This window comes from Emydura macquarii, unplaced genomic scaffold, assembly GCF_026122565.2.
Source record: "Emydura macquarii macquarii isolate MOO-44397 ecotype Brisbane River unplaced genomic scaffold, CSIRO-AGI_Emac_v2 contig_318, whole genome shotgun sequence".
Taxonomy (NCBI): Eukaryota; Metazoa; Chordata; order Testudines; family Chelidae; genus Emydura; species Emydura macquarii.
Genome location: NW_027130455.1, coordinates 13,727,541 through 13,746,239, shown reverse-complemented (window position 1 = coordinate 13,746,239; position 18,699 = coordinate 13,727,541). Strand labels below are relative to the sequence as shown.

The following is an 18,699-nucleotide window of genomic DNA, read 5'->3' as shown; positions in this document are numbered from 1 at the left end:
TAACAATTTATTCTTTGCTCAGCAGCTAGGACGTGGCCTTGCTTTAATAATCCAGACTGCAGTAATTCTTTTTTGCATTAAGTTTTACATTTCATATTTTAATTGTGATTAAACAATTTCCACTTTGTTTGGTGAAGTATATTAATATTATTTAACAGCATTTCAGTTCTTCCACAGAGACGGAAGAATGGAGTCCAAAGAGTTGAAACATATTCTTTATCCATTTTGTATGCTGTACTGGAGTAGAGTGGAACATTATCCATTCAGGGTTTGAAATGCAAAAATTCAATAAGTGCGGAACTTTAATTAGACTGCAGCTGAGCAGAACTGCTCATCTGACCTCATGTGAGCCGGTCCAAATCTCTTGAGTGAGGGGCATATTCTCAAAGAAACATTTTATGAGGCCACACACTGAGAAATACAGGATTTTATTATAAAGGCAAATAGGCTGTTTAATATATTTCCAATTCAAGAAGAAAATTTGGTGCTTAAGTGGCCTGTATACCATTCTTCAGCGTCTTGAACCATGTCTTCCTTGTGGTCTTTGTCCCATGATTACTAGCCTTTATACTCTCTGGCCAACATATTGCACATCTCATTGTCTCACATGGCCAAGCCATCTCAGTCGATACCTCCCTCATTTTTTCCATGATGGAAGCGACCTGCATCATGGCTTGTATTGTTCCACTGCATAGCCTAACAGCTCTCCTCTTACTCAGCTTCCACCTGAGCATTCTCATGTCAACAATGTGAAGTAGTAGTTCTTCTCTCTTCCTAACTGGCCAGCATTCCAACCCATAAGTTATGCCTGGCCTAATAATGATCTTACACACTTTTCTGTCTAATTTGCTTACTACATTCTTTTAACAGAGAATTCCTGTCAGCTCCATCCATTTACACCAAGTGCTCAGCATGTGGCTCCTAACATCCCCCTTCTACATTCCCATCATGGCTCAACCAAGGCTGAACCAAGAAGCCCAGCAAATCCAGGAAAACAGATGTCTTCCTATCCACCAAGCCCTTGACAATTTTCCCCTCCCCCCAACATCTTAAGTCCTGCAAGCCTTTCTGGGAGTATTCGCTTAGCCTCATGCACTCAGGCTATGATCAGAAGAAGGTTGGAAAATAGATTGGGCTAAACAAGACTTAAAAAATAAGCATCTTGTGCTAGACCCCATGCAAAAAGTTCCGGGGTTTGACCTCCCATGGATATCTTGGTCAACTCTGAACCGAATCTAAACCAATCGTGGTAGATGTAAACATTTAATGCACAAATGGAAAATCAAGGACTCCGCGGCATGCCAGTGTGGTGTCCCACAACAGACCATCAAACATAGCACTACCTACTGCCCAATTTATAAATATGGAGAAGGCATCACTGCAATAAATTCTGTCACTCCTGATGTAGCCATCTGGCTCGATTCACTTCAGGTGAAAATGCAGTTGCTGCTCTACACAAGCCCTATGAAAGACGACAACTAAACCAAGGTATTTAAATTGTTGCAGACTAACTCTATACCATCCATTTTACTGGCTTCTCATTGTCCTTTTCAATGAAGCATTGCAAATATTCCATCAGCATATTGATTAGACAGCATATTGATTTATGCTTATACATACACAAACAGTCTCACATGTGGATCTTGTGACAAGTTTGCAAATAATAGTATCTGGCATTCTTCAGAAATGAATACTCATACATAAAAGTATGAAGGAAAGAGAAGCATAAAGCAGCTGAGCTGGCCTAGAGCAGCAGCCTAGTTCCAAGCCAATTTTACATATGCTAGCAAAGTAACCAGGGAAATGTGAGTGGTAAAGAAAGCACCGAGGATTGGAGTGGGTCAGACATGCAGTTGTGACTCACGTTGTTACTGAAGTTACTGTACAAAACAGATGGTCACAACTTTTTGCACAATATTACTGGATAAAGTGTGAAATTTATCAGGTGCCAACTTGGAAAAATCACTTGAGTCACTTCATAATGAGCTCCAAAGTTTGAAGCTTTCCAAGATGCACATGTTTCTGAAGGCCACAGATGCTGGTTCTCTAGCACACTTACTCAAAATGCAACTACCACAGCAGCCCAAAACACAATCCAAAAGTTCTATGGCAGAGATCTACAGCCTGCAGACACCGAGAGAGTGGTGAATACTTAGAAATTAAACAAAACCACAATATCCTTATACCTATATATATCATGCACACAGGTGGACTATGCAAAAACAAGGCTTGTGTTACTGTGTCTCCCCCTCTCTCACCATGGGCCTGAACAGTTGTTAGTTCCCCAGACTGTTGTATCTTGATCTTAGGCTTGGTCTACACTACAGATTTATGTCTACCATTGGGGTGCTGAGAGCCATTGAACCAAACTGTAAACCTTGTATATAATGGAAGCTAATTCAAGCGAGAGAGTATGGCAGTACACCCAGCACCTCTAGTTCCAGCACCGATGCTCCAGAAATACCCTGAAAAGACTTTGGGAGACTGACAGAATATTACATCACTGCCACCATTTGGAGTTACAAACTGTGAACCTGTTATTATATTTTACCTGCTTTAATCTCTCAATAACTCATTCTTTTTTCTTAGCTAATAAACCTATAGTTAGTTTACTATAGAATTGGCTGCCTGTCAGCATTGTAAATTAGGCCTGGCACATCTCACTTTTCCCCTGGAGTAAAGGAGAAGCAGGGACTGAATCTTGACTCAGTCACAATTCAATCCCTTGTCTACGTCTGAGGAAGTGCCGCTATGCTTCGCCCTTTACTCAAGGCATGTTGTAACTTCTTTGATGCAAGATATGGAGTATCAATTAATCTGGGGTAAGTGAGTGGTCTATTGGGACTGAGAGAAACCTGATGCGGTGTGATTTTTGGTTTAAATAATCTTATCACAAACTTCAGTTGTCTGCGTGACAAGATAGACTGGAGAGGCTAAAGGGACTGTCTGACTCCATGTTAGACTGGTATAGTGATCCAGAGGTTCACATTTGTTACTGGCTTGGTGAACTCTAATTATAGAACATACCACCAGTTTGGGGTGTCTGCCTTTGTCTTCTGACAGTCTGCCCTGAGATAGTTATTCACAGTCATAAGCCACTCCAGACAGCATGACAGTACCCTAAATATCGAATCAGAATTCTTGATAATGCAACCAGATCACAGATATTTCTGAAAGCGTGCAAGTGGGAAAGGTTCCAAGACCAGAAAGATTTTGCTGTTATTCTTTTCTTTTGAACTCAAAAGATAAGCTAAAATAAAATGAATTCCAGAGAAATAAAGGTGGTAGTGGGTCTCTGTATAGCCTCCAAAGGATGCCAATATCACAGTAATACACAAACCAAGTGGAGGTCTATTATTACAGGTACAAGAGCCTTTCAGAAGAGTTTGCAAAGTTGTTAAATTCAACAATACACCTTACATTATTAAATCTTAGACCAAGCTGGTTTCTATTCAGAATATTCAGCTTCATCCATTATAACCTATATTTTAAAACAAATATTTTAATGCAGTAAATACCTATTAAGGCATCTAAGTGACCATTTACAGTGAACCCTTATGGAAAAAAGTCCTGTATAATGCAAAAGAAAAATGCAAACCTGTGGTTTTTTTCACAATCCTATAGAAATAAATAGGGAATTACATCCCATTATTAGAATTCAATAGAGTAGTCCTATTGAAACATCATAACTCTTACACTCTATATAATCATATTGATTTCATCCCTATTAGTGGCTATAGGACTTTTCCATAAGGATTACAAGAGTTCAGAGGAACATTTGGTTTAATAATAGAGAGAGACTTTTGCTTCAGTATCAGTGACCTGAAATTCATTCAGTTAGCTTTGTACTTTTCCAAAATAGAGACAGAAATGTTTGTTTTCCTAGTCCATTGCCACAGACACTGAGCCAAGTGGGGAAAAAGCAGGGATTCATCTAGTCCATTGGACAACAGATACATTTTAGTATTCATCATTTTTAAAATTTTGTAAAGTAAAGTATTTACCTATATTTGCCTTAAGTTCCAAAAACATCATGTGGCATTCTGTTGTGCTTCCCAATAAGTCCCAGAAAGGAAGCTCTTCCTGTTCCTGGCCTTGCCTAGAAAACACGCCCCTTCCCTGTTGGTGAAGCAAGTCATGTCCTTGTGTATTTGTTTTAGATACTGTTTTTGATTTGTTAGCTTCAATCGCTGGCAATAACATTCATCACATACTCAGAGATACTGCTCTACAATATCAGTTTTGACCCATTTAAAGTTAGTCTCTGTTCACAATGTTCATGAATTGATGTTTCAGAAAAACTCAGACTTAAACATTCACCATCTTTCCTCTGCTTCATACAATTCTGAGTGATTTAAAAAGATGGAACGTTATCATCCATTTCCTGTCAGGGACAGATAACCCTTGTACAGATGAATGCATTCCCAGGCTCCAAATGTATCATTTTAAAATTTCATAAGATTTTTCCCCACTAAGCTGAATAATGCCTATAGTGCTTTCTCTTGTATATCGCAAGCAAAAAATCATAGAAAACACGAATGCCGAGGGTACCACTTAACATTTCCAATGTTAGTATGGCACACTAGAGTGCTGCAATCATAGAACTCAAATAAGTGATCTTCATGCAGAGTCACTGCAGCATCATTCCTTTAAAGCTATATTTTTCCGCTATGTTAGACTGCACCACAGTAAGCTATACACGGGAAGGTCAGGACACCAGCGGAACTTGTGCTATTCAGTTATCACTCAATGCTTAAGGTACTAGCAAGAAATCTCTTTATTCTGTGCCTGGTTCCAACTGGCTATGCCTACCAAGAGCTTCACAGTGCCCTGCCTGGATTCTGTCTGGGAAGTTCAACTCTTAAAGACACACCCCCTAATCCCACATTTTCCCTTCCAAGCCAAAACATAACACTTAAAAAAAACAAACAATATAACACAATTAACAATACTTGTATCCCACCAAATAACTAAACTTGCTAACAACGTTCAATTAGGTGTTGGTCCATTACTAGATGGAAATGATAGAATTGTCAATAATAATGCAGAAAAGGCAGAAGTGTTCAATAAATATTTCTGTTCTTTATTTGGGGAAAAACCACATGATGTAGTCACAGCGTATAACACCTCTTTCCATTCCACTGGTATCTTTGGAGGAGTTTAAACAGCAGGACTACAATTACACATTTTTAAAATCAGCCGATAACTTGTATCCAAAGGATTTACCATGAATGTTGATTTTCGATAAATTTTGGAACACTAGGCAAATTCCAGGAAGAAAGCTAATGTTGTGCCAATATTTAAAAAGAATAAACAGGATGAAACCAGGTAGTTATAAGCCTGTCAGCCTGATATTGATTCTAGGCAAGACGATAGAGTGGCTGATATGGGACTCTAATAAAGAATTAAAGGAGGTTAATGCAATTAATGCCATTCAACAGGGATTTATGGAAAATAGACCCTGTCAACCTAACTTGATTTTTTTTTAAAATGAGATTATAAATTTGATTGATAAAGGTAACAGTGTTGATGTAATATACTTAGATTTCTGTGAGGCATTTCACTTGGTACCACATGACATTTTGATTAAAAAATGTAGAAAAATATAAAATTAACGTGACACACATTTAATTCATTAAAAGCTGGAATACTGATAAGTCTCCAAATGTGACCATAAACAGGGAATCATCACAGATGTGTATTTCCAGTGGTGTTCTGCAGCGTTTCTTCGCTCTATGTTATTTCACATTTTTATTAATGATCTGAAAGAAATCATAAAACTGCCACTGTTAAAGTTTACAGAAGATCCCAAAATTGTGGGAGTGGTAAATAATGAAGAGGACAGGTCACTAGTACAGAGCAATCTGGATCACCTAGTAAACTGGGTGCAAGGAGAACAACATGCATTTTAATATGGCTAAATGTAAATGGGTATATGTAAGAACAAAGTGGGTAAGCCACATTTATGGGATGGGGGACTCTGTCCCGAGAAGCAGTGATTCTGAAAGTGATTTGGGGGTCATGGTGGATAATCAGCTGAACATGAGCTCCTAGTGCAACACTGTGGCCAAAAGAGCTAATGCAATCCTTGGATGCAGAAATAGGAGTAGAGAAGTTATTTTATCTATATGGCTCTGGTACAACTACTGCTTGAGTACCATGCCGAGTTTTTGTGTCCACAATTCACGACATATACTGATAAACTGGAGAGGGCTCAGAGAAGAGCCACAAGAATGATTAAAGGATTAGAAAACATGCCTTATAGTGATAGGTCTCAAGGAACTCAATCTCTCTAGCTTAACCAAGTGACGGTTATGGGATGACTTGATTGGCGTCAGTAGATATTTGATAATGGGCTTTTCAGTCCAGCAGAGAAAAGTACAACACAAGCCAATGGCTAGAAGTTGAAGCTGGACAAACTCATATTGGAAATAAAGCCTACATTTTTTTACAGTCAGAGTAACTAGCCATTGGAACAACTTACCAAAGGTTGTGTCAGCTCCTGATCTGAATCCTTCTTTGGCAAAATGGCAGACAGAATGCCCTTCACTCTGGGCTATGGAGAAGGCATCACCTAGTTCTTCATAGTGCCCATCTGTCTAAGGTGACAACCTCATATGACGGTGACCACAACCTCTTGACACACCACTGCCTTTTCTGGACATTGTTTCCCATCAGACTTGCACAGCAACAATTTTCATGAAGCAGCAGCAGATCTCATGACCCCAAATCAGTGACATTTTTGTTTTCCCTTGTGTCTCTCTTTATACATCTGCAAGTCCCCAGTGACTGACATTAATTTCCAGTAGTGAAGGCATTCTTGTTCTCAATTTTATATTGAGTAAGCTATCATCAGGTGATAACCCATGCTTCATTGGTAATTTAACATTACTAAACGTGGAACTGAGTCTGACTCGGCAACCTTTTTCAATAGGCACTTAATTATTTTCACTTTGTTTTCCATCAACACATTGCATTGAGGTTAAATGGATAAAACTATACTTCTCTGTAAAGTGCTCACTCACGCCCACTAACCTGGGCTCGTCAGACCTCAATAAGTCAGATATACCTTTAGATGTTGTTTCTTCTGGCAAGGTTGTATGGTGAGATTTTGGTGGACCAGCAAAACATCTGGACCTCTACTGATAATTGGAATATCAAATATCATGCTTATTGCTAAAACCAACTAAATCAGTAGGTCTTATCAGGCCTCTGCAATGGCCTGAGCATATCTAAGCAAGAAGTGAAGGGGGGGGAGGTCAAGGCGGGAGCCGACCCTGTGTCCTTCCTAATAAGATCTCTGTTGAAATTGATGAGGTATGTGTTTTGGGAAAACAGGACACTTATCTATTTCTGACTTTTGGGATGTGTTTTGTCAGGGAGGGCCCTCAAGACATGTGGACATCTGTCTAATTAATGATTTGGGGAAACCTCTTGCTTAAACTTTGAAGTTGTTTGCTTAACAAGTTATTTTATCAACATGTTATTGTTACACTAACCCAATAAATAAGGAGAGAAAGTATGGGGTGGGTGGACATAGTTCTACAAGACTGGGGACATGAAATCCTTCTGTTTCCAAAATTCTTTATTAGATTTGCATCCCACATTCATTGGATAACTTTGCACAGTAGCACGCCCAGACTTCTAGATTAAGCACAATTCTAATTCTTTGTAGTTCACTATTCTAAGGAATCTTTGTACCCATTTGTGATCTGTTGGGGCAGGCATGCTGGTGATCTTATTGTGATCTACCGGTACCCACTACTGTGTAAACTCTTCTCCCAGGTATGTTGTTCCCATTACATGCAATTTACATTTCTGTTTGTTTAGGTTCAGCCTAGCGGCTTTGGTGGAGCTTTTAACTGCTCCATTGTTCCACTCAGGGTATTTTCTTAATTTTTTTTTTTACTTCTGGTTCCTTGCAGCATTCAGTGATTGCTCAGTGTTAAATGCTTCAAGACATCTCTTTATTCTGTGACCAGTTCCAAGTAGCTGTGAATAAGAAGAGTTTCAGTATCCTGCACAAACTCTGTCCGAGAAGCTCAACCCAGAAGGTCACAGTTCCCAATACCACAAAACTTAAATACTTTAAGGAAATGCAAATAAGTATGGCATATTTTGTCATTTTCCTGGAAGAAAAGTGTCTATAAAGGTACTGAAGCAGTTAAGCCAAATGCTGCCACATATATATTTACACCTCTGCATTGAAATAAAACATACGCTAGATCTGAAAGGGGGGGGAAAGCCCACTATGCATTAATACTAGAAACAGGCTCAGTTTGAAACTGTATACTAACTCCAAAAATCAGTAAATGGTTTGACAGGGGAAAACGTATTAATATCATAGCTTGATCCAAGTTTCAAGGGAAGAATTGAAAGCATACTTCCAAACATGAACGCTGTGCCCAGATAGCATGTGCTCATAAAAACAGTTTGTGGTCCTTTAATTTATCTCTCAAAAATTAAGGCCTAAAGAGGCTTAACAGGGCGGGAGAAGTGCTAGTGATCTAAATTTTAGATTAGTCTGGGCAAAAACAAAATTATTTTCAAACTTACCCCCCTTGCTGCAGAAAGCAAAATCTGGCTATTGGTTGGCTCACTGGCAATCACAAAACCAAAAAACTATGTCACATAGTGTACTGCAGATCTATCTTCAGATCACACTGCATGCCAACCATTACTGTACTAATGATAGGTACTTGGAAGGTGATCCATTAAAGTCCACAGCACACTTTGAAAGCATTTTTCCCCTTCTTGCCGCTCTTCAAATCTAATCCCTCTCAAGGTTTCCCCACCTGTTCATCTCTTCATTAAGGGCTTGATACTACCACAGACTACAAAGGCTCTGTATCTCCATGTAATTTAATGGGTTTTGGATGAGGTGCTATGTTGATAGGTTAGCAATATGGTGCTGTAATGGGGGCAACTCACCTTGAGTGAGTTCTAGTGGCTAGATATGGTACTGCAGTCCTTTTCTGCCCTGGCACCCCCTGCAGTCTGTTGGCCAACCTTTGTGGAGCTTCCATGGCTTGGACCTCTGGCCAAATCACAAATTTCAAATGAACCCCTTCTGGGGTAGTAAAGAGTCTACAAAATGAAAAGTTCCTTTGTGCTCGCTAGGGTCTCCAGCTCCACCTTTAGGCCCTTTAAATTCAGCCCTTTGTTAGGGCTCTCAAATAATCCCTATTCCCTTCTTGGGATTTGTTCCACTGTGGCTGGTAGGGGAACCCGGGCCCACCCAACTAGTGATTTGGGTGACCAGCACACAGCTTACTCTCTGCAGAGTAAGGCAGTTCATCAGGTCACAAGACAATTTCAATATATATCTTCATGAGTGTCCGGAGGTAGCCAATTTTAAAGATTCCTACTCATTTGTATTAGGAACCAGTGCACTCCCAGTGGGGGTGGGGTCCTGAATGATTGGAAAAAGGCAAATATAGTGCCCATCTTCAAAAAAATGGAAGGAGGAGGATCCAGGGAACTACAGACTGGTCAGCCTCACCTCAATCCCCAGAAAAATCATGGAGCAGGTCCTCAAGGAATCCATTTTAAGGCACTTGGAAGAGAGAAAGGTGATCAGGAACAGTCAGCATGGATTCACCAAGGGCAAGTCATGCCTGACCAACCTGATTGCCTTCTATAATGAGATGACTGGCTCTATGGATGTAGGGAAAGCTGTGGACAAGATATATCTTGAATTTAGCTAAGCTTTTGATATGGTCTCCCACAATATTCTTATCAGCAAATTAAAGAATTATGGGTTGGATGAATGGACTATAAGATGAATAGAAAGCTGGCTAGATCATTGGGCTCAATAGGTAGTGATCAACGACTCAATGTCTAACTGGCAGCCGGTAACAAGCGGAGTGCCCCAGGGGTCGGTGCTGTGGCCGGTTCTGTTCAACATCTTCATTAATAATCTGGAGGATGGGTGGATTGCACCTCAGCAAGTTTGCAGATGACACTAAGCTAGGGGGAGTGGTAGATACACTGGAGGGCAGGGACAGGATACAGAGTGACCTAGACAAATTAGAAGATTGGGCCAAAAGAAAGCTGATGAGGTTCAACAAGGACAAAGTACAGAGTCCTGTACTTAGAACGGAAGAATCCCATGCACTGCTACAGACTGGGGACCCAATGGCTAGGCAGCAGTTCTGCAGAAAAGGCGCTGGAGGTTACAGTGGACAAGAAGATGGATATGAGTCAACAGTGTGTCCTTATTGACAAGAAGGCTAACAGCATTTTGGGCTGCATTAATAGGAGTATTGCCAGCAGATCACGGGAAGTGATTATTCACCTCTATTCAGCACTGATGAGGCCTCATTTGCAGTACTGAGTCCAATTTTGGGCCCCCCACTACAGAAAGGATGTGGATAAATTGGAAAGAGTACAGCGGAGGGCAACAAAAATGATTAGGGGGCTGGAGCACATGATTTATGAGGAGAGGCTGCAGGAACTAGGCTCATTTAATCTTCAGAAGAGAAGAAAGAGGAAGGATTTGATAGCAGCCTTTAACTTCCTGAAAGAAGGTTCCAGGGAGGAGGGAGCTAGGCTGTTCTCATTGGCAGTAGATGACAGAACTAGGAGCAATGGTCTCAAGTTGCAGTCTGGGAGGCCTAGGTTGGATATTAGGAAAAGCTTTTTCACTATGAGGGTGGTGAAGCACTGGAATGGGTTACCTAGGGAGGTGGTGGAATCTCCATCCTGAGAGGTTTATAAGGCCCGGCTTGACAAAGCCCTGGCTGGGATGATTCAGTTGGGGTTGGTCCTGCTCTGAGCAGGGAGTTGAACTAGATGACCTCCTGAGGTCCCTTCCAACCCTAATCTTCTATGATTCTTCATTTCTGGAAGTACGGGTATAAGAGCAATCTTTTGACCCACTGCTTTATTTGGAGAGCCACATTCAATTTTACACCAGAAAAATGCATTTTTTTGTGATTTTTTTTTTTAAATACATCACCTTTTCTCTCGTTTACAACTCCTAAAATGGCTGCAGTAAGCTGAACAAAGCTGTGCCAACCGTACCTAGCAGCTGGCACTGAATTCTATTAAAGATAAGTGCTGCAGGAAAACTTATCAATCGTGTTTTTATGTGCTGTTTACCTTCTCTAGCATCCCAGATCTGTTATTTATAATTGTTACTCAAGTGCTTAGTTGGAGATGAAAAGAAAGCTACTTTGTAGAACACAAAGGTACTAATAGTAGCAGTGTTGCCTAGAAGACAGGTGCACTAACCTGGGACTCTGGTAACATGGATTAGCTTCCTATTTCTAACTTAGTTTGTTGAGTGACTGTCCTTGGGCAATCCTCAGCCTTCCCTGTGCCCCAGTTTCCCAAATTGTAAAATTGAGACAATACTATGTAAATTACTTTGAGATATGTGGCTGAAAACAGTGAAGCATCTATATAAGAGTGAAGCATCATTACATTAAACAGAAAAGGTAGAATTAAATACAGTACCTTATATCTAACCTATTTTTGAGAAAAGTCAAAGAAATATGCACACCTATTTTTATTACCTAGGAGGTTTTTTTTTTTTTTTTTTTTTTTTTTTTTTTTTAAGTTCTCATTCAAATTTCTCTTTTTTTAAATTATTTTTTCTTCTCAGAGAAGGAAACCTAGAAAGGAATCTCATTTCCTCCTCATAGCTGGTTCTCTCTCTGTTCTTTCTCTCTGTATTATGTGAACGAGGGAAAAAACACAGACAGCACGTAGAATCAGTGCGAGTTCTGCTCCTGCAATTCTGCAGCACCTAACATAGTTCTAAAGCAAGACTCTTGCTTCCACCATGTTTTGGCCCATACTGAGTGATGCATACTGCGGCTCATATTAACAGAACAGTTATCCCACATCCAGCACCAGAAAACACAATTTTTAAAGGCTGCAATTCAGACAATAAAGTAGGTGTTCTCAAAAAAATGAAGAAAAAAAATCTCTAAGTCAGAAATAAGAACCACAAGAAACAGAATACACAAATGTGAAGCAAAACAAAAATAAGAGTTCTTTCAACATGTATCAAAATTCCATGGCAAGTCTGGTACTGAAAAGCTAAAAGACACTGAAAGAGCTGCCTTAGTCATATTCCACAGAGGATTTGTTTGAGAGCATCGACTCTGAGACATTCAAAAACATGCATAGAAACTTGGATTAAGTCCTTCAGCTAAGTAGCCACTCAGGAGAAATGTTGACTTTTTTCACCTGGGGTGGATAACAAAGGATAAGATTTTTATGTTTTGGTTATTAATTTAATATCTTCCACCTCAAGCAATTCCAAGGTCACATATTCTAGCAGCATGAATTCTGTTGCAATCATACATTGCAAAGACTGCAGTATCGATTCCACTGTATCCATCTGTACTGAAGTACTACAGGTGACAAAACCTTAACTTTGCTTGAGTATGTGACAAACATGGGGGTGTTTTTTAATTATTACTACTGTATCTGGAACAGTTACTAGTGTGGTGTTTCTGTACCATATATGGGAGTGGATATTTCACTCTACAGATCTGACTAGGTAGTTGAGCCTACCCACCTACGAAAAGAGGGAGGTCCTTTCTAGTAGTTGCCAAGCTGCTTACACTTAAAAGATATTAAGAGGCCTCCGAGAGTATTAATGGCTTTAATTCTCATTAGGGAGCACCAAAGCCACTTTGAACAGGATGGGTCAGATTGAGTCACACCAACACTCAAGAGGATCTGGGCCTCCTAGAAGCACACACACACTGGTTCTACTCATTTCCAGTAAACAAAGAGGAGAGCCATTTTAGCTTTGTTTGTAGTGAAGCCTAAGTGGTGAAGCTAACTATTTGTGTGGGCTGTTTGTTCTTTTAAAATCTCTCCCTCCCACAATGTGTTCTTCCAACTATTAAATAAAAATACAGCCCCACAAGGCTGTTAGTCAATATCAATGATTCACAAAGGGAAGAAACCTAATCAGACATCACAGGATGATCAGCAATTAGTATAGACCAGGCAGCATACTCGAGTCCTGGTCTGAGTGTGGAAGAATTGCAATATTCCACCTGAGACAGGTAAAGGCAAGAGGCCCAAGACTTGAGGTGGCTGCACTCAGAGGGTATGTCTATGCTGCAATTAGACGCCCACATCTGGCCTATGCCAGTTGACTTGGGTTCATAGGGCTCAGGCTATTGCAGTGTAGATGTTCAGCCTTGAGCTGCACCCTGAGCTCTGGGAACCTCCCACCTTGCAGGGTCCTAGAGCCCGGATCACAGCGCGAGCCCAAATATCTACACCACAATTAAATGGCCCCTTAGCCTGAGCCCGAGTCAGCAGCGGGTTTTTAAGAGCAATGTAGACATACCCAGAGAGACCTGAAAGGGTGAAGAGATGCCGCTAGACCTGTGACAGTACACTGGCCAATTTCCGCCAACTTTTCCAGAACCAGGTTCCCAGATTTAAGGGTGTTTAGGGTGTGTTTCCACATGTTTAGGGGGTCACCCAGGTGTTTAGGGGCACTTATTTCCAGGTGTTTTTATTTACTCCAGTCTTGATTCAGCATCTTGTTCTGACTGAAGTTCTTCTCGCTCCTGAAGCTTACTTATAAGCACCAACCAGACAAAAACGTATAGGACTACTCACAGTGCATAAAGTTAAGCCAGTACATACATTTTTGCCAGGTCAAGGCCTACGTGTGTGTGATCAGTCCAAGAAGTGCTAGACGAATGTCCCCTAGCTGCAAGTCAGTCAGATCAGACAAGCATTTTAAAATAATCTCTGGGGTGCCCAATGGATTCTCAAAACAAACTCCCAGTCTCAACCTTTTCTCCTTTCCTTGTTGTGCATTATGTTTCCCACAGGGTTAAGAAAGAGGGTTACCCTGTTTTTCAGGATCATAGCCCTAAATGCAGGGATAGATTTAGCAATTTGGGGAGGACAGTAAGAAGATTCTTTTTTAATAAATATGAGACTGGGATTAAAGTGAGGGCAGAGGGAGATAAACTTTGGTTGGCACCAGCCTACCTCACTGAAAGAGAAATGGAGTCCAGCTGCTTTGTGCTGGAGATTTTGGTATAGCTGCCAACATAATTTAGAAGGTTTCAAGGGGCAGTTTTCAGAATCAGGTGGAGCTTCAAGTCTCCCACTTGAGGGAGGGTCACATGCACACTGCAGTGAATTTTAGATTATTTTCTGGGTGTTTTTGTGGGGGACTGAGAGGGATGGTTTCTTTTAAACCGTTGAGAGCCACAGTAGCCAGCCAAATTAACATATGTGGTCAGGATAGCCACCCCATACCTTTCCTCCAGATTTACCAAAATACAGGACATATGCCAGGGCAGTGCAGTATAATAAAGGAACTTACATGTATTTACGTTCACCAGTCTAAAAGCTGATTGTTTCTTTCTCTCTCTACCTTCTTTAAACCTTTTTTCTCCTTCAATGTTTGACACATTCCAGGGATCTCTCTATTACGCTAATCTGTTTAATTGTCCCCTTCTGCCTTTGAAAAACAGCATCTCCCTTCCAGTTATTCTCACTCTTTCATCTTTGCCTGTGAGAAGGTCACTGAAGAATAAGCAGTTGCTAACCCATTAAAGACAAGTTGAAGGAGAGAATGCCAAAATTTTGTTTAAAATAGGTTCTGCATTTACTTCAGACACAAACCACCTGTTTAGGATTCAACCGGTCAGTCTAGTTCCTTCCTTGGCAAGACTCAAGTGCATTTTGCCTTGCAGGAAAGGAATGAAGAAGAGGTCTCCCAGTCCCAATTGGCAGAAAGCAAAAACAGCTAATCTGGCTCTGCTTTTTGCTGAGGAGAGAAAAGGTGAAGTTTAGGAGAGGGCAGCATCCACAGCAATAAAGCATGTTCAGACTCCTTGGAGGTCTTTTTGTAAGAAGGCAGAGAAGTTTGTGCAAGAAGCTGAGGTATGGTAAAACAAGACTGGCATCAGTAGCAATGTGGAAAAGGTGCAGTCGCCCAAAGGTAATAGGAGTTGATATTTAAGGAGTGATCAAGGTTGTAGGAAGAGGGGGAGGAAAGGCCCTGGGATTTGGGCAGGAACAACTGGAGAAGATCCAAAAGGGAGCTGCAATAGAGGCAGTGGGGGCCTGGGCTGTATTCCGCAATGGGAATCATGTGGGTGGACTGAATCCAAAGGGCTCCCCAAGGTGCAGTAATCCAATAGCAAGGACCAGATTGCAGAGTCAGAGCTCTCAAATAGCTGCATAGCCCATTACCAGTCCCCTGAAGCTTCCTCAAGAAATATGTCTCAATTGGTCCCAGTATGAGATAGCAGGGTGCTATATATCCTTTCCTCTTAAAAAAATCAGAAACTTCTTCTCAGCAATGTAATATTGAGTACGATTTTCACCTTGCTACATAATGACAACATAAGGGCTTCTTGTATTAAATGCATTAACTTCAGAAGTAAATTGCAAAAGTAAAATGTTTGCTGAATATTACAGCTGTGTTCATTATTTTGTCTGTACAGAATAATCGGACAGAAAAAAGTCAGACTGAAGAATAATGAGGCTGGGATAAGAATTTTTAGTGAAAGATTTCTGAGTATATACTACATAACAGAGCATTTCACTCAACAATAAACAATTTGAATTTTCACAAGAATTTTTAATGGACCCTCTGGATCTTAACCTCTGATTTCATCTAGCAAGTTGCTAAGGCAACCAATGCTTATGGCTGTTGGGCAAAATTCATAGAATTGTTAATCAATCTTAATTTGGATCCTTGGCATTAATGGCTATTTGATTCCCAAGGCAATTACAATGCTTTAGAGAGAAAAAGTTAAAAATCTTTAAAATTCCAACATAACCAATCACACAACAGCTCAGAATACTCCGTTCAAGACCAAAGGTTCACGGTCTGAGAAGCCCCTAACCCAGCTGCCTTTCTTAATGTGCCTAGCCCTCTTACACTTTTGAGGAGATTTACCCAATCCAAGGTTGCCACTGCCACCCTGTAATGTGGGTTGGGGGGGAGGGAGGGTGATTGTTTTTTTTATTTTGTGGAGGGGGTGTGGAAGGACAGGATTCAGATTTATATTTGACTGCTATGTATCTAACACACTTTGAACAGTATATTAAGTTTAACGACCAGGGAGGCTGTGTGATGGAGTAGTTGAAGCATGGGATGGGGAGCCAGAAATAAAGGATTGGGCTCTACCTGTCTTCTTTCAACCACAAATGGATTCTTTCACATGGATTTTACACCACATTTGCTTGAGGGAATCAGGAACCAAGTTCCCCATGGGCATCCTTTGACAATCCCAGCCATTGCGGACAAAACCACATTTATTTCCAAACCAAATAAAATAAGTGTGGTTATTCCAGATTTTTTTTACTTACTGAAGCAAATTCATTTCCTAGGCTTATTTGGTAACAGTCCCACCCCTTTTCTCCCGTCTCCTACAGTGCCTGCTCTTCACTTTGTGTCCAAGTAAATATAAAATTTTACTTAGAAAAACCCAATTTCCAAAAACAGAACAAGGACCCAGAGATTTGCTCAAGTTATAATGGAAAGGCTGACTGCTGAGCTTCCAGTTTAATTTTCAGCAAGTGGGTCAAAGGGCTAAAATTTGCTTTCAGGTGCATGTACCATTAACGTCCAATCAAGTTGCCTGCTCAACAGAGGAGCTACATAAACACAATGGGGCCAGAATTTTCCTTTGGACATGACACAGATTAGAAAATGCACTTCTTCTGGCCCCTTACACTTCCAAAAAAAAAGAATTATACAAATGTTCTCTTCTATTCACATCTTCATTAAGGTCCTCTCATGGATCAGTAACTGTTTAAAAGATAGAAAACAAAGGGTAGGAATGAGTGGTCAGTCTTCAGAATGGAGAGAGGTAAATAGCGGGGTCCCCCATGTACCTGGGACCGGCACTATTCAACATATTCACAAGTGAACTGGAAAAAGGGGTAAAACAGTGAGGTGGCAAAGTTGCAGATGATACAAAATTACTCAAGATAGTAAGTCCAAAAGCGACTGCGAATTTTACAAAACTAGGTGAGTGGGCAACAAAATGGCAGATGAAATTCAATGATAAATGCAAAGTGATTACACATTGGAAAACATAATCCCAACTATACATACAAAACGATGGGGTCTCCATTAACTGTTATCACTCAGGAAAGAAATCTTGGATTCATCATGGACAGTTCTCTGAAAACATCCACCCAATAGGCAGAGGCAGTCTAAAAAGCTAACAGAATGTTAGGAACCATAAGGAAAGGATTAGAAAATAAGACAAATATCATAATGCCACTATATAATCTAGGATACACTCACACTTTAAATACTGCATGCAATTCTGGCTGCCCCATCTCAAAAATGATATATGAGAAATGAAAAAGGCACAGAGAAGGGCAACAAAAAAAATTAAGGGTATGGAACAGCTTCCATATGAGGAGATTAAAAAGTCTAGGACTGTTCATTTTGGAAAAGAGACCAGTAAAGGGGGGATATGATAGAGGTCTATAAAATCATGAATGGTGTGGAGAAAGTGAATAAGGAAGTGTTATTTACCCCTTCATATAACACCAGAGATCACGTGATGAAATTAACAGGTAGCAGGTTTAAAAGTAACAGAAGGAAGTATTTCTTCACACAATGCACAGTCAACCTGTAGAACTCTGATCGGTGATGCTGTGAAGGCCAAAACTATAACTGGGTTCAAAAAGGCATTAGATAAGTTAATGGATAGGACCCTACCAATTTCATGGCCATGAAAAATGTATCTCAGACTGTGAAATTGGCCCATCCCCATGAAATCTGATCTCCTGCATGCTGCTGGGAGCGTCCCAGCCGAGAGCCCCTTGCAGCTACTGCCGGCTGGGCTGGGGGGTTCTCAGCAGCATGGGAGAGATCAGACTCACCTCTGGTACCTCCTCCTGGGGTGGGCAGCAGAGGCAGCTTCTGATCTGCCCTGTTCTGCTGGGAGCACCCCAGCAGAGGCCCCTTAGCTGCTAGTCCCAGCCGGGCTGGGTTGCTCCCAGTAGCACAGGGGAGATCAGACACCTCCTCAATCCTGCCACCCTCCTACACAACCCCCTCACAATTCTATTTTGGGTCAGGACCCCACGGTTACAACACCGTGAAATTTCAGATGAAAACATCTGAAATCATGAAACTGACCACTTTTCAAATCCTATGGCCGTGAAATTAACTAGACTGTGTAGGAGAGTAAAGAGTGAAAAGCTGGACAAGTGGTCAGGCCTAAATTACAGGGAACAGGGTCAAGGCAAGGGCAAACCTGGTTTCTGTTAATTGGTGTGAATTTTAGTTAGAGTCTGTTATCTCTTTCTTCTCCTCCCTTCCTGGCCATCTGCGCAGGGGATGAGTCTATCGCCATTTCTGTGCAAGGTCTTTCAGTGGGAAGAAAGCATTATCTTCCTTCTTCCCCTGGAATGCCTTTACTTCAAAGAATGTCAGTGTAAAATGTATAGGTTTTAAGGTGATGTGCCTGACCTCTGTATGGTAATCCTGTAAACAACAAACTGGGGCGGGTATAATTATATTCATTATGTAGCTGTTAATATTCATTTTATAGATGTCAACGTAACCAAATAGGGGTCAATGGGGAGTTGCTGAAAATGCATACATTTACATACTGTTATGGATAAAAGAATTGTAAAGTAACCCCCTCGTTGCTCACTCCCGGCGTCGAGGTGGAACGAGCAGGCAATAAAGGGTTCTGTCTCCCCAATCCACCCCCGGGACAA

The 18,699-nt window shown here is 40.8% G+C and overlaps 1 long non-coding RNA gene across 2 annotated transcripts in view; it reads right to left on the bottom strand.

Moving 5' to 3' along the window:
* The window catches only part of LOC137166978 (uncharacterized), a 287,887-nt gene that overhangs the window by 79,536 nt on the left and 189,652 nt on the right, over nt 1-18,699 (bottom strand). The window contains exon 3 of one of the 2 annotated variants that reach the window (XR_010923905.1): nt 15,497-16,762. The exons of the other annotated variant lie outside the window; for it this stretch is intronic. This is a non-coding gene — a long non-coding RNA (uncharacterized lncRNA). Of the gene's footprint in view, nt 1-15,496; nt 16,763-18,699 lie in introns of those variants that run through there. 2 annotated transcript variants of the gene reach the window in all.